Below are 15,663 nucleotides of genomic sequence, written 5' to 3' on the forward strand. Positions count from 1 at the left end.
GATTTTAGTTTTACAACCATAACATTACAATGTCATAATACTGGTAACTGGCATATAGCTATCCATCTGTTCTGGATGTTTGGCATGTTTTCGATCATGAAAATGATTAAAGACCTTGAAACCAATGCCAGGTAATTTGGCTGACACAGTAGCAGGTGCATGTACCATCTCATGATGCTCCCCCTAAAGATATTTCTCATATTCAACACAGCTTTGCCATAATATCCTGAGCTGTGACTTCTGACTAAGGATTTCCCACATGGATTGGAAGTGTTTGTAAGACTCTATGTTTTCCGGACACAAGTGGCAACCCAGAGACCCCTCACTTCTCATAGTAAACTGAAACTTCAAGGGAAAAAGTATATCTGATAGCAAAAGCAAGAGAGAGAAGGAGAAAGAGAGAGAGAGAAAGCAACACGCTCATTATTCAGAGAGACACTCGAGGCCACGGGAAATGGCACACTTCATTTTTCTTGTCAAACTTCTCCTGGCTTAATGGTGTGCTCACAGCAAGTGCTGAAACAAAAGGGATGACACGGCCAGGCCCGAGACGTAGGAAGGAGGGCCGACCGCGACGGCGGCTGCCGCCCCAAATTCCTCCCGGCGGCGGACCACCTGTGTCGCCGAAGCCGCTGAAGGCGTTCCGCCGGCAAAATAAATGGCTCATCTTTCTGGAAGGTAGACGGGCGAATACGGCGCGGGGCTAGCTTTCGCAGTCCAAAATGAAATATGGTCTCAATTACAGTCTAACTATGGAGAGGCACAGATGTTCCTATTGTTCCTCCCATTCCGCATCCTCCTGAACCGTCCCTCATTATTGCCTTCATTACCGGTGCCATCGATATGGCAGGCAGCTGCCAGAAAACCTAGATGTATCCACAACTCATGATGCAAACAGCAATTAATCATCTGTCCAGCAATTACACAATGTACCTCGTATTGATTTCAAACGCTGACACTTTTTCTATTTAATTTATACGCCGGCAGCCCCAACGACGGAGGATACGCGAGGCATGCAAAGCAATCTCTCTCCCCATCCACAAAACTCCGGCTGTGTTTGGATCTGAGAAATGATGGGGGCAGGTGTTACGGTACAGCCTTCATTCCGCTGCATTCCCATTTTAAAGCAAGGCAGTGGGGCTGCGGCGTTAGACAGCCTCTTTTGTTCAACTCCTAATTGGAGTAATTTATTGTCCTAACAGGCAGAGCAGCTGTAGCTTTACAGCATCGCACCAATTAAAACCAGATGCTGGAATGAAAAGATGGGGCTGAACGTGACTGGGGGACCAATCACTAATATTAATTCAGATCACTATGAGCTGAATACGGGAGGCTCTCTTCAACACTCTGCTTTTACAGTCGCACCGAACACAAGAGGTTTCATGACAGTCAGACCACCGAAACGTCACGCATCATTTCTAATAATGGAGGCCATTATTAGACTGCCAGACTTAACAATGAACCAAAATCTACGGGAACGCCCAACAGCGTCTGCAGTTACCAGAGACGTGACGTTCACTTACGATTCAATTCTTCTGAACGGCTCTTTACCCTGAACGATACCACTGAGTTAGTGAGTCATTCTTTGTTTTTCACAGCCTTTCTATTTTATTTAATTTTAAAATAGATGTATTTAATCTGATAATAAATGAAACAGAAGAAAGCAGCACATACTCTCATTGGTCACTGTTTGTTTTCGTTACGTCTCACGGTGGCACCGGCTGCTAGTCTAGCTGCGTTTCCACCGACAACAAAATTGCGCATTTCAACGTTTCCAAAATGAACTTGCTTAATGGAATTATGCCAATTTTGGAAAAACTCGCATCTTTCGATAAAACGTTTTGGTGCAAAGGTGAGGTGGTTTTTTGACCGTATATATATATATATTTTTTTTTTTGCAAAACTACAACAGAAACACTTTTTTTTTTATTTTGCATCTACTGGGTCACATGATCAAAACTGAATGTTGCCACTAGTACAACACGAAGGAGAAGACGACACGTAGTGGCACGGCCACTCATTTTTAATGAGTTGTCACATGAACAAACTCATCCTTGTGTGATAAGGTTTTACTGTATTAGCAGAATATTGTGCATATTTGTAATGGAAACATAGCTACTGACACAGGCTTCATGCAGAGGCAGAGAGGATGAAGACGGTACTATGGCTGCCATCTTTTTGGTATCTTCTTGCCTGTTTCTCTTTAATGTTCATAGTTCAGTGTTGTTTAACACTATGCTGTTATATTAAAGGATTTTTGTTTCTGCCAAAGCAACTCAAGTCCATTTTTTTCCCTTTACCATTTGCTGTAATTTCTTTAAAATATGTTGGGTTTTTTCAATATTATAAGTAGCACTAAAATGTTATTAATACACAGATCACATAAAAAACTACATGGGTATTTGACATTTATATTTTGAAATGTTATAGTTTATGAAAATACATACATTCTTTTTTTTGTAAGATTGTGGTTATTGACTAAATACAGATGATTCCATTATTATGTGAACTTCACTTTCAAAAACAATTATTACAAATATTATGTTACGGCTAAAATGGCCTGTTTTTAGAAAAATGTTCAAAAATGGACCATTTCAAACGGCACTGAAGTGACCAGAATCTGAAGATTCGGTTCCCTTCCAAGAACAATATGTGCCATCACTAGCAATTAACCAAACTTTGAAAATCTTTCCCTGCCGTCAGTCGTTACAGTAGTTTGTCACCACAAAATGTGGTCCAACCGAGCGTCGCGTGAAAACAAGCACGAAGTCTGAGGAGTAAACGGGGGGGAAAAAAAGAGGTTTCTGTGAAGATCTCTCCTGAGCAGAGGTAGCCTCGCCGTACTGCGCTTGGCCTCGACTGCCTGTTTAGTCGAGGCGCTTTGCACGGAGAGCCCCGGGGACGGACGCAAACGCGAGTAACGTGGCGAGATGGAGGAGGCAGAGAGGAGTTAACACCTTGCTACTGAGAACAACTTCTTTGGCTTAATATTCAGAGGCAGAAGGCAGTGAATAATGAGAAGAACCCTGTCGAGGCGTCCGCTCTTTAGCTCATCTGTCACTTCTATGGCATTTTAATAAAGTGTTTGTTTCTTCTGGCACCATTTGCGCTTAATGGAGAGTGTCACATGTTTAGCTTATTACAAAATGAATGGATGGATGGATGGATGGATGGATGGATTAATGGATGGATGGATGGATGGATGGATGGATGGATGCTGTCTCCTATGCAACAGAATGCTGCCATTTATCATATATTGTATTGTGAAAGAAAAAGAAAGATTAATGTTATTGATGATTTATTATGATAGATTTTATCACTATTGTGTCAAAAAGTACAGACATGCTATTTCACCCAGTTCAAATTTAAATGCAACTTTAATAAGAAGAAAATATTTTGGAGCCATCATAGTGGCCACTTTATTAGGTACACACTTTTGGTATAAAGCTGGGCTATGTAGGTTTTAACAAAAATAGTCTGGGTTCGACTGACGTGAACTCTGATGTGGTTTGAATGCGTATGTGAATGACGAGCGGGCCATGAGCAGGAAGCAGACTATAGCGCAAGGCATTCTGGGTAAATACAACTTTAACAAATATGCAGGTCTAGCAGGAGAAATGGCTCGTGGTCTTTTACCAAAGACCAAAGAGAAATCCTACAACTGCTGAAATTGGACACAACTCAATTTCGGTTTACATTTTTTTGGTGCAGCGCCACCACAGGCGAGAAGGGGGAGAACAGGTCTTTCACATTAACACAGTTCAATGTGAAAGCCGTCCACAGCAGCTAAAAATGTAACAAATGTTGCAAGTTTGTTCACCAATCAAACTGAGTCTACCGGACTATCAGGTGTGAAAACAGCCTAAATGAACAGTAGACATTCTTCAGATAAAAAATATGGCCTAGATATATTCAATTTCAATATTTTCATGGAGCACAGGCTTAAAAGAACACCTGTCCTGATATCTTGTTAAAGCCATAGCTTCTCGATTTACTTAGGAAATTAGTGCATTTCTTTTACTAGAACCACCATGGGCTTCATTGTTCAAATTAAACGCGAGAATCAAATCAGATCGAAATCATTTAATAGAGTGCAAGTTTGACACAATATGAGTCAAACTCTATTTCTATCATTTGTCTATATTATTGTTGTTCCCAGCGATCTTCTGAGAAACAATTAGGGACTATTGAGTCTACGTGGAGATAATTGCTTCGTTGGGACACGAGTGACTGAATCACACTCGCAATTTCCACTAATGAAGAACCAGCAGAGAGATGATTCATGGATTCGTCCGACTGTTTGACACTTTCCGCCATCGGAATCCCGTCTCGGCCCGGAGTGCCTCCAGATCCCATTCCACTCCTCGACGTACAACCATCGACTTGAAACGATGAAAGGACAATTCAGCGCGTCTTTTCGCTGAGGCCCCGACAACGGTCACGCTGCTCCTGAACTTGGCGGCTCTACACTCCGGCTCACACTCTCGCAGGGAGTCTGACTGTTTGAGGGCAAAAGAGCTGTAAGCCTTCCAACTGGATGCCAAGTAACCCCGGCGCTTTACGAGGATAAGGAGCTCTGACCCAATTAGCTTTGTTAAATAAAGTTCCAGTGGCTCTCATTTAAACCACCGCGTCCCACCTCCCCTCTTCCTCTGCTTGTGTTTTTACAGTACAAAGTGATTACAGATTTAATTAGCTGAAGACCTCGCTTCAGGGAGACTCCTAAATCCATATTGATATTTCTGCAGAGTTTGAAAATAAAGGCCTTGGCTCTTGTGATGATGACTTAACGAGGGAAAAACTTGGAAAGAAGAAAGGATTTGCAACTTCTCCTGTTTACCTTTTCCCCCAGGCGCTAATCATTACTGCCTGGGGGGAAAAAAATGCTGAGAAATATGCAGAGAGCAAGAAGCTGATCAATACTGTCTCTCAGATATGGATTTAAACAAACCTCCTGTCAACATGGCAGCTTTCCTCTTTTGAAAAGATGAGAAGTTAATAACTACTGTTTACCTCCCATAACACTTGCTTATTAGAAACAGACAATCAGAATATGCGTTTGCAGTGAAGATGCCGGATGCAGATGTCGAGTCCACACATGTAGAACAATGGAGATGGATGAAAGTATTGATGGGACGACTGAACCGTACATCTTCAATAGATTGTAAAGAAAAAAAAAAAAAAAAAAAAAGTTGCCGAGTGATAAACAACTCAAACGTTCAGTCAAGTCGCTCAGCTTAACCTGTTCGGCTCAAATACGGATGATTGCAGCTGTGAGTTGACTTTCCTCCCAGAACCGGAGTTAAAGGTTTCACCTGGCAGAAACACCAAAAATGTGTCCAAGCATTAACATTAAGGCATAACCTTGAGCCAGTAACATCTGGGTTATAACTGAATGATTTTTTTAGTCAGAGGGCATTTATGGATTACTTTTTTTTTTAGAATAAAAGTTGTGTTTATTTTGGGAAGCAGAAAAACACACAGACTGAAGCGCTCTCTCTGCATGTTCAGGGCGAAGTGCCGAAATCGGTTTTCAGTAACTGTGTTTCCATTGAAGGTTCTGCTTTGGACTATTTATGAAAAGTGTTGTAAATGTTGATGTTCTCACAAAAACATCAAATCTTTTCCAGCTGGGCAGTATGGCAGATTTAGACTTAAAATGATGTTCATTCAACCAAGAGACATCGATTCAAAACCATCAGACTATTGAAAAGTAGAAATTGTGACAAAACATATCTGTTTTTAAGAGGTATTTTGATTTTAAAAAGTTCCCCTTAACATAACTTATAGACCTCTCAATACTTGGTGGAGAAATCTTTATCTACTCTATAGCCGTCTCCTGGTATTCATAGAGTTTATGAGTTTATGGCCACCTGAGCAGCTAGAATCCGTGAACACTTTAACTAATATCTGCCTATTTTAAGTCTTCACAAACAAACGTACCTTTACACACATAACTACGCAAAGTAGAAACTGTCTTTCCACAACCACAGAAGCTAGCATTAGCTGTGGTCCAGTGACCATATAATTGTGCAATTTGACATTCAGAAAATAAATTTGCTTAATGGAAACACGCCAGTGTTCAAAGTCTTGGAGGAGATTATGTCAATTTTTGGACACCAGTCATATAAAGAACTGTGTTGTTTATCACTGAAACTGCACACAGTAACTGCATTTTATCATATTTTCTAATTTATTGATATTTATTGATACTCTCAATTAACAAAGCGATGCAAAAACAATTTCTTTGGAGGACTTTAAACATCATTAATTTAAATTTATTGTGACAATGATAAATGAACCTTCTTGTCATAAGACAGTTATAAGCCAATGGTTTACCATTGGTAAGCCAACCATTGGGGGTTGGCTTACAATATAAGCCAACCCCCCAATTCCATTCCAGACTCTGGAAATGAATATGGAAATAAATTGAAATCATTTTCTTGTTTTTATTGAAAGATACGCAGCCATATGGTAGAAGTGCACCCAATGCAGAAATTTCCAAAAGATTCTAAACCGAGATTGAAAGTGTTTCCATTATGAGAAGGTGAGAAGAATCTTAAACAGAATACAATAAATTGCCAATTTTAGCATGAACGCCTTCACAGACTAGTGATAAAAGCTCCCAATGAAATCTTTTCAGACATTGTTCCCGACGATACGTGGACCGTTCTATTTTTAACATCCTATTCTCTCAGGTAAGTAATGTAAAAGCAGTGGGCGTGTGCGTGTGCGTGTGCGTGTGTGTGCGGCGTGAGTTTCTTTTTTATCTCGTCTGTACGGAGACTCACGGCTCGCAGCCGAACGGCAGACCGGAGGAGCTGGGAGGTAAAGTGCCGTCGCGAGGGAGGAAATGAAAATGAGGGTGGAGAGAGCGGAGGTGTCAGAGCGGCTTGTCAAACTCTCCTAGCACGTACAGTGAAAATTCGGCAGCTGACACACACATGCACACGCCCAGCAGCCGAGCTGCACCCCTGGAGACAAACAAAGACAAAGAAACGGAGACAAATAGATTCCAGAGATAGATGCAGCAGATAGATAGCCGTATGGATAGCCCTCCTTCTCCTCCCACCCCGTACCCCACGTGGATAGCTGTCTGGGCCTTCATCTCAGAGCAGTGCATTTTATGAGGCAGGGCTGACAGGAAGAGTTTCCCCACAGCTGACAGCACTGCCGTCCCACTCGGACCGAGGCTCGTCTAGAGGCTCTGCTGCCTCACACAGGCAGGTGACACCCAGGACAGGCCAGCTGATTAGCGCCGACGCGGCTCTCAGGAAGGCAACGGCGACTAATTAAAGCCACACTAATGGTGGCCGATCCGGATGTAGTTTTATTCCGGTATTTTGTAGTTCTGCTATGATAACGACAAAAGTGACGATAAGTCATGGTAACAAATTTTGCTGGGCGGTAAATCGTCCCAGAAGTTATTGCAATACGTGATAATATTGTTGCTTTGAGACCATTTTCAAGTCACGTAATGATAACGACATAGTAACGCAGGAGTACATTCTCAACCTTCAATTCTAGTGAACATTTAACACTGGAACTGGACGACATTTTAAATATTCAAAATAAACAACAGAAACAACAAATAAAATGAATTCTGAAGTATCGTCTATTGAACAAAAGGGCAAGTTGAGACCAAAACACCAGACTGAAGACTTTTATCATGGTAGAAAGAGAAAAACAGTCAATTATGCAAATGGAAATTGAGTTTGTTTTAATTTATTATGTGATGAATTGATTTATTGCTTATGGCTAACGTTAAGAACTACTTATTATTTCTTGTTTAGGCAACTGCATGACATAAACACTGCTCTAAAAAAAATTCCCATTTTTAATATTCTTCTTTAGGATGCCAGTCACATAATTTAGTGCTAGAGGTTTTTCAAAGCGTTTGGATCGTTTGACTCAGTGCTGAAAATGGAACAAATGTTTTTACTGTGGTTCAAAATCAAACTGAGTCCACTGAACTAGACTTCTCGTTATTCTACTTCTACAGTTAAAAACCTCTCGCTATCATGCTAGAGAAAACATTGGAGCAACCAAAGTGTTCTCTGGTTTTATCGAGTACAGAGTAACAGAGCGACCTCTACCACTCCCGCCTGTTGCTAGGAGTAACTCCAGGATGTCAAGACAAAACGTACAGTATAAAGTCACTAACTTCACGTCTTGGTGGAACAGAAGCAGTCACTATACTAACTCTGAGCTTCTTTTTTTTGCCTCTCAAATTTATTAGAGCCGTCCTGTATTTCATTTAGCAGAGCACAACTTTAGCCAAGAAACACTTTATTTCTCTCTGTCTGTGGTAAATGTGATCCTAGAGGATTACCAAAGTGCAACAGTTAATTTCTAGCTTCAGTCAAAGCTCTTGGAATCCAATTTTCCCCTTGGAGAAGTTTATTATAATAGGCAAATAATGAACTTTCTTCTGTTTTTCTAGGATGGGGGAAAATATTCATTTAACTCAAAGACTGCCCCAGAAAAAAAAAAAAACAGCATCAAATATTATGTATCAAATATTTAAACAGCATCAAATATTATGTAACCTATGGCGGTATGTATCAAACCGCCATAGGTTTTTATCTGGATTCCAGAGTCACAACCTTCAAGATGTGTTGTAATTTGCAATTTCCCACAAACATTTTCAAAAACATCGAGGTTAAGTGACTAACTCTGACCTGCAGGTGGCAGTACCTCTTACGTCTGCTGCACCATATAAATTAGGTGATTTTGATTGCTAAGACAAAAAAAAAAAAAAATTGCTAAAAGAAAAGCAGAAATTAACACAAAATTAACATATTGCCACACTTTTTGGCAAATTTGACAAAATAATGTGTGGAAAATTTCAAAAACTTTGGGTTTAAGTGATGCTAACTCCCACCTGCAGGTGGCAGGATTTCTTAAATTGCTGGCTCAGCCTTACTTAATGTCAAGTTATAGTCTGTACTTAAAACGGTGAGTAAAAATAAAGTCACATTTACCGATATACATAACCTCAAAAACAAGTTTATTTCTTACAAATTTTTCTTAACTGACGCAGCAAAGTCCATGATTTTGATTGTAAAATCTCACTAAGCCGATCACAGATCACTTTGGGACTGATGAATGTGCAAATATGCTCAATACCATTTAAATTCAAGAACGTATTGAATGCAGACATTGCTATTTATTCATATTTCAACAGTCTGCTAATGGATTTTATCGGTACACTCTGCCACAGGCGGCCCTTTTGGAACATTCTTGATCTTGACTCGGCCTAAAAATGAAAATGTGTTTGACAGTCCAAGGTTGAGAAGTGAATATATGTTTTCATTCCGCCAGTTTCATCCAAGCAGGCCCGTTATGATTTAAGGAATGCAATGTATTCTGATCAATAGGCGGGGGCCCACAGGGCAGCCGGGGTGGAGGACCACCGAGGCCGTAAATCAGACGGAGAAGCACTTACACTTACGTCCACTGTGTGTCCTCTGGGCCATTATCGCTGGGTGCGTTCACACATCAAATTGGCAGGGGTCTTCCAGGCTAAAAAAGGAAGAAGAAAAACAAAGGGCCATTAAAGCGCAGAAACAAACCCAGCTCTGAGCACACACTTAAGCACCGCTGCAGAAGGACTGTGAAGTGAGTTTAGGGCCCACAAAGAAGGATAGAGACCAGAGGAGAGAGAGAGAGAGAGAAAGGAAGGAAGAGAGAGAGAGAGAGGGGACGCAACATTGATTTTTTTTTCTCCCCCCCTCTGAAGTGCCAGTTCATCATTCTGTGAGACACACACTATCGATCCCTCGCCTTTCGTTTGTTTGTAATTTTGGGGGCTCAAAACTGTTCACAAAGATAGATCCTCTTATATGCCACTTGCCACTGAGATGAAGAAAGGAGGGATCAAAGGATGCGGCGAGATGACCTCATTTAACAAGGTTCTCCTCACGCCGCTGCTTTCTGTGGCGTTGTTTATTATGGAGGCTTTAAAGGGAGAGCAGCATTGTTATCCATGCTGAGTGAAACTTTCTGTTTGTCTGTGTTCCATAAATGTGTTTTATGAATGTGACGCACTTGACCTGCTTTGAAAGGTCACAGATTATGGCTGCGCGTCCCCTGACCATATAATTGCGCCGATTTGACGTTTCAGAAATAAATTTGCTTAATGGAAACATGGCAATTTCGAAAAAACTCTCGTCTTTTTTTATAGCAAGTTGTTTGGCTGCATCGAAATCGGTTTATTTAGCAAAACTGCAATGTTAGCACTTTTTTATTTTGCAACACACCAGTCACATGATTAACGACTGGACGCTGCCGCTGACGCAGACCACAGAGAGGAAGATGACAGGAAGTAGTAGGAGGACGATGGCGCAAAAATGTTTTTTAGTGACTTGTGGTGACAATCCCAAAAATCCTTTTTTTCTTTTTGACGAAGTTTTGAACACATTGGAAATGGAAACACAGCTACTAACTTTTAAAATTTGCAGAGTACCTGTTCCTTTCACTTCTCCTTCTGCACACAATCAACAGTTTCACCTGGTTTCCTTGACTCTTCCAAGTAACTTAAAAACAATTTTTTTTTTTATCTCTTCCTCAAGTGCCTCTTGATGCACATTTTCAACTCTATTCTCTGAAAAGAAGTTAGCGAACTACGTTTGGTCTTGCAAGTCAAGCGAGAGCATTTGATTGTAAATTGGGACTGTGTTTCATGTGCTTGTGGTTTGCGGGTAAGGCTGGTTGCCAGCATTGTGTTAGCAAGCGCAGCATCCACTGCGGCCTGTTTTCCACCATTCCATCCATCGCTTCCAGGGAAATTTTCAACCTGGGAAAAGAACCACCCACGTACAGCGTTACCTTCGCATCTCCTCTGTTCTTCACACCCTCGCTCCACCCCCCACCCCCTCCACCTCCCCTCCCACCATCACGTATTCAGAGCAACAGAGCGGTATCACCTGACAATTCCTACGGAGGATACCAGAAAGGTCACCGCTGCCTGGAAAGCATGCTTTACCCCAGGTTCTGCAACCAAAACAAACACCTCGGCGTGTTCACAGGGAGGACTGAGCTAATCCTGACGCTTACATAGCAACATTCTGATTGTTCGCATCAATATGAATTCATGTGTGAAAGGGTTTGCATTTTTTGTCAGCATACAACAATTTGTGGTACATATGAGGAGAGGATGCTGATTGCCGTGTAGCAGAAGTAAAAAAATAAGCATAAAAATCCACACTTTTTTCTCCCCCCATGAATAAAATCAGTTAAAAACATTGTTCAAATACCTGGCATTTGTTAGTATTAATACACTAACATTAAAAAAAAAGACCCAGAAATGCAAAGGTATAAAACAGCAGCAGTTTATTTCTATAGTCTCAGTGTGTCTGCTTCACTGGCTTCATGTTGATGTTGCTCGACTTCCCACTGCGAAGGCAAGAGTGCCAAAATAAAAAAGAACTTTGGATTTCTTTTCCCACAAATAAAAAAAGAACCGTAGCAGAATCAGCAGCTGTAATGTTAGTATAAGTTGTTGTTTGTTTGGGGGGGGAACATCACAGAATTTTAATCACATCCAAATGTGAGTTTGAGGTGTTCTGTAGAGAGACGTCGAGCTGCTAGATGTCTTTACTTTGTTTGAGCTTGGTAGTCAACGAGACTATAAACACTTACATAGCAACATTCATATGCCAGGTGATTCAATATCAGCAGGATAACTGACAATATTGAAACCAATTTCTACATCTTTGTCATATTTGCAATAGATAGTTAAATTAAATAGAGGTCCGAGATTCTTTACATGGAAGACCATGGTCTGAGCGTTGACCTTCAGACTGTGAAACTTGCTCAGCCTGTGTAGTCAGAATAACAAACCACTGGAAAGGGAACGAATTGGATCAGGCAGAAGAAAAACACCAGCTGTTCAAGAAAATGCTGTTTTATTGATTTCCACACTGCCTTAACAGGAATGCATATTGGGAGCAGCGTGGCGCATCACACCTGTCGAAGGATGCCTTTACCAAACTTTGTAAACACAGAGATGAAAAACAGATTACTGGGCTTTGGCTGTGGGTCGTTTCTTCAGCTACAGCAACCCAACAGAATTTAACATGTTACAAAAGATCACTGGGTGTGGGGTCAGACGTGGCTTTTGTTGTTAACATTTAAATAATACGTGCTTTTGGTTTGTTACACAGCATCGTCATCGTTTGGGTCTTTGTATACCATGTTCTCTGTTGTGGATGTCCACAGTTTTCTATATCAGCAGGGCATCTAATGACAGCACTTTCTAGGTCTAGAAAGTAGTACAAGGACATTTCTGATTTTTTTTAGAAGTCTTCTGTTTTGGTGAACACCTAACTGATTTGATCAAGTTAAGATGCTAACCACATGCCAAAATTGGTCTGGCCAAGTTCTGGTCCACAAAATAGACTTGCACTCGAAATCCAGAAAGAATGACGGCCCTTTGGTGGCCCAGACCCGGCAGAGGTCACCACAGGTGGCGCCAGCTGTGGAAACACTGGTCTAATCTGGTCCATCATAATCGACTTGAGTGTGATGAGCCTTATGAATACTATAGTGCGTTAAGATCGAACACAATTTGAGCGTCAGGTTTACATGCAAAGTCTACGGTCGGACTTTGCATGTGGGATCCAGAAGTGCTGGATGGTGGTTCCTCTTATGCGTGTCTGGCACTGAGTTTTTTTCAGATTTTGAGCGTTTTATGCACAGCATCAACCAATCAAAGAGCCTCTGCTATGTGACGTAGGGGCCTATAGTTGGAGACCTGGCCGGACATGAAGGTCAGCAGGTCGTCCAACTGGGCTCAGGTGAGACAAAAATAATGCTGAAAACAACGCTCAGCTTCTAGAGTAGGTGGTGAAAGTCTACAAACTCTCTCAATTTCATCTTCCATTGAACAAAGAGGAAAACAACCTAAGGACAAGATGCTCCTCCCAAAGCCGTTCCACTCTTTTCTCAGAAGTCCAGAGCGATTTGGAAGCTTGATATCAAGCATCCAATTTGAGTCGTTGGTTCCCTTTCTGACGCGCAAAACGCTTTCGGTCGGAACGTAACATTAAAGACGGCGAGGGATGTTTGTTTACTGACATGCTAATGCTGATTGACTTTCAGACTTCCAAAGCGTTAACAGCATTGAAATTCTATCATATTCCATCAGAGACAGAAGTGAACTTACCACAGATGAATCTAGACTGATAGTGGAAAACATATTGAAATGGCTTTATTACTGTGTTTCCATTAAGGAAATGTATTTTCGTCACTTGCTCTCACTAAAAACAGCTACTGTTCTGCCTTCTTCCCTCAGCAGCTTCTACACTAAAGAGTGTTTTCAGCATGACTTGGTCATTCACTGATAGGAGTTACTTAGGAGTTTCCAACCAGCCGGTTGTTCGTCAAAGCTGAACACGCCGAAACATTTAAGTGTCACAAAGTCACCAGAAAAAAGTCCAACTACCTTATTTCTTGGGAATTTGAGTTTGAATTCCTCTGCAATATCTACTTCTTTTTTTGCGATGTATACATCACATTAAGAATACGATGAAGTCTTTTCTCAAACCACGATCTGCACTATGGAAGCTCTGTCACCTTAAAATGCTACAACGCAGAAGAAACATCTTTCATCAACTCATATGCCAAACAAAACAGAAGTATGAAGCATGCTCATATAGCTGCGATCCGAAGATGGGATTGATGTGACAGTTCCTCCGTAATGAGCCTTCATCTCCCAAGTCCCCCTACAATGACAGGCCTCCACACTCCGGGTGGAGGTCATCTGTGTGAACTGGGTGCTGCATCCACCAGATGCTAATGGCGTATTTGCTGCCGACGGGGGGGGGAGTCTGTCCACGGTGCTTCTTCATTCCCCGCTCCCCAGGTTTTTAAAATGTCATTTATGCCTAATGGCCATGCTCATTAGTCGCATCTAAAAAAAAAAACCCCAAAAAAACCACGCACACACACTCTGGTCATTACCAGCAACATTTGCAGTCAGGCTTCATGCCGAACTCTCTTCTCTGAGTCATCCGTCACAGCCCCGATCCTTGGCAGTAGGCATCATAAATGACGCAAAGCACAAATCTTTTTAATCATTTGCAACTACCTTTTATCTGCTTACACTGGTGGTGGATGTGTTTTGACAAGGCTGTTTTATCAGTAGCAACGAGAGAGAGAATCTGAAACAACATCCATCACGCCGAGGACGCGAAGGCCACTTGGGAGACTGCACAGGCAGCAGTGCGCTAAGAATTGCACTATACCTTGGAAAGATCCCCCCCCCATGTTAGGGGCAATATGGCAGAAAGGAGGCCTGTGTGTGAGTGGGGCCACATTCAAACAATAGCACTCAGCTATCTTTTATTATTTACAGTAGTGTGGAAAAAATAGATTTGTCTTCTTACTGAGTTCTACTTTTGGTTTTCTGTCTCACTTTTTACTTATTTTTTTTTCACACTCTGTCACATTTAATGTTTCGTATCAAGATAAAATAAACCGTCAGACAAAGATAAACTGAGCACATACACAATGCAGAGGAATTTGTCAATGGAAATAAAAGCCATTGCAATTGCAGAGTTTCCATTAAATATATAACAAAATTCTAATCACATGTGAATACGCTTGTTCATAAGTCATTAAAAATCATGGCAGCAACAAATGTAAACAGTAAACAGTTTTTTGTTTTTTTTTAAATTGCTGTATTTCCATTAAGCAAATTTATTTTCGTCGTTTCAATTTGAGCAATTCTGTGGTTAATGGAAACACAGCTAGTGATTTTGTTTCCAAATGCTCTTGAACTTCTTTAGATTGAGACATTCTGTGTTACTTCTAGAAATCTTTTGCCTACAGGTTAGTGTTCAGGACTGGATGTGTAACCAACGAAATGTTGCTTCATTCTGGTCAATAAGTCAGTTGGTGATTTAACACGGAGGCCATTTTTTTCACCTAGTTTTCCCCCCTTTATCTTTAAGCTTTTCTAATAAAATTTAATTCATGATCACAAATACACACATTTGCAACAACAACAAGAAAAAAACAACTCTAAGGGCGCAAAAACTATTTTAAGGCATCTTAGAACTGTGTAAGAAAACGGCATTGACCTAAAAATAATCCTTTCCAAACAATCCCAATGGAGTTAAGAGGATGAAACAGTTAACACCTGCATCACTTCTTAGCTTAGTCAATCCAAGACGACTATTCCTCTTCCTGCACCAAATACAGCGCAAACGTAATTAAGAAACGTTTTAAAAATGAAATAAATAAACCGCTAATATGTTTATTTCTGCAGAGCGGCGTTGTGTGGGTGTGCAACGCCCTGTCAGAGGAAGAAATAGAGTGAGGGGGGAGAGTAGGTGGGAAGCACACAGGCTATCCTTTGTCAACTGCTCAGTGCCATTTAATGGCCTGTAAACCCGTTTTGCCGGAGAAAGAACAGGCAATTAGCATACTGAGTGGATTACAAGATTGCTCTGACTCCTGGATTAATGTGTGCACTTAATCTTCTCTTTGCTAAGCGATTCTTGGATATAAAAGAAGCAGCGAGTTCTCTCAGCTTCCTAAACATGACACAAGACGCTATTTCTACCTGTGTCACCGTCTTTAATGTAGTGTCTGCCGATGAAAAGCCTGTAATGTCATAAAAGTGGTGAACCTGAGCAGCTCAGGTGTCCTTCAGCG

The 15,663-nt window shown here is 41.1% G+C and overlaps 1 protein-coding gene across 1 annotated transcript in view; it reads right to left on the reverse strand.

The window, feature by feature from the left end:
- mgat4c (MGAT4 family member C) overlaps positions 1 to 15,663 on the reverse strand; it is a 135,738-nt gene that overhangs the window by 66,141 nt on the left and 53,934 nt on the right. Inside the window, exon 3 of the mRNA XM_023325121.1 lies at positions 9,449 to 9,525. The gene's annotated coding sequence lies outside the window, so the exon portion shown is untranslated. The remainder of the gene's footprint in view (positions 1 to 9,448; positions 9,526 to 15,663) is intronic.

This window comes from Xiphophorus maculatus, chromosome 2, assembly GCF_002775205.1.
Source record: "Xiphophorus maculatus strain JP 163 A chromosome 2, X_maculatus-5.0-male, whole genome shotgun sequence".
Taxonomy (NCBI): domain Eukaryota; kingdom Metazoa; phylum Chordata; class Actinopteri; order Cyprinodontiformes; family Poeciliidae; genus Xiphophorus; species Xiphophorus maculatus.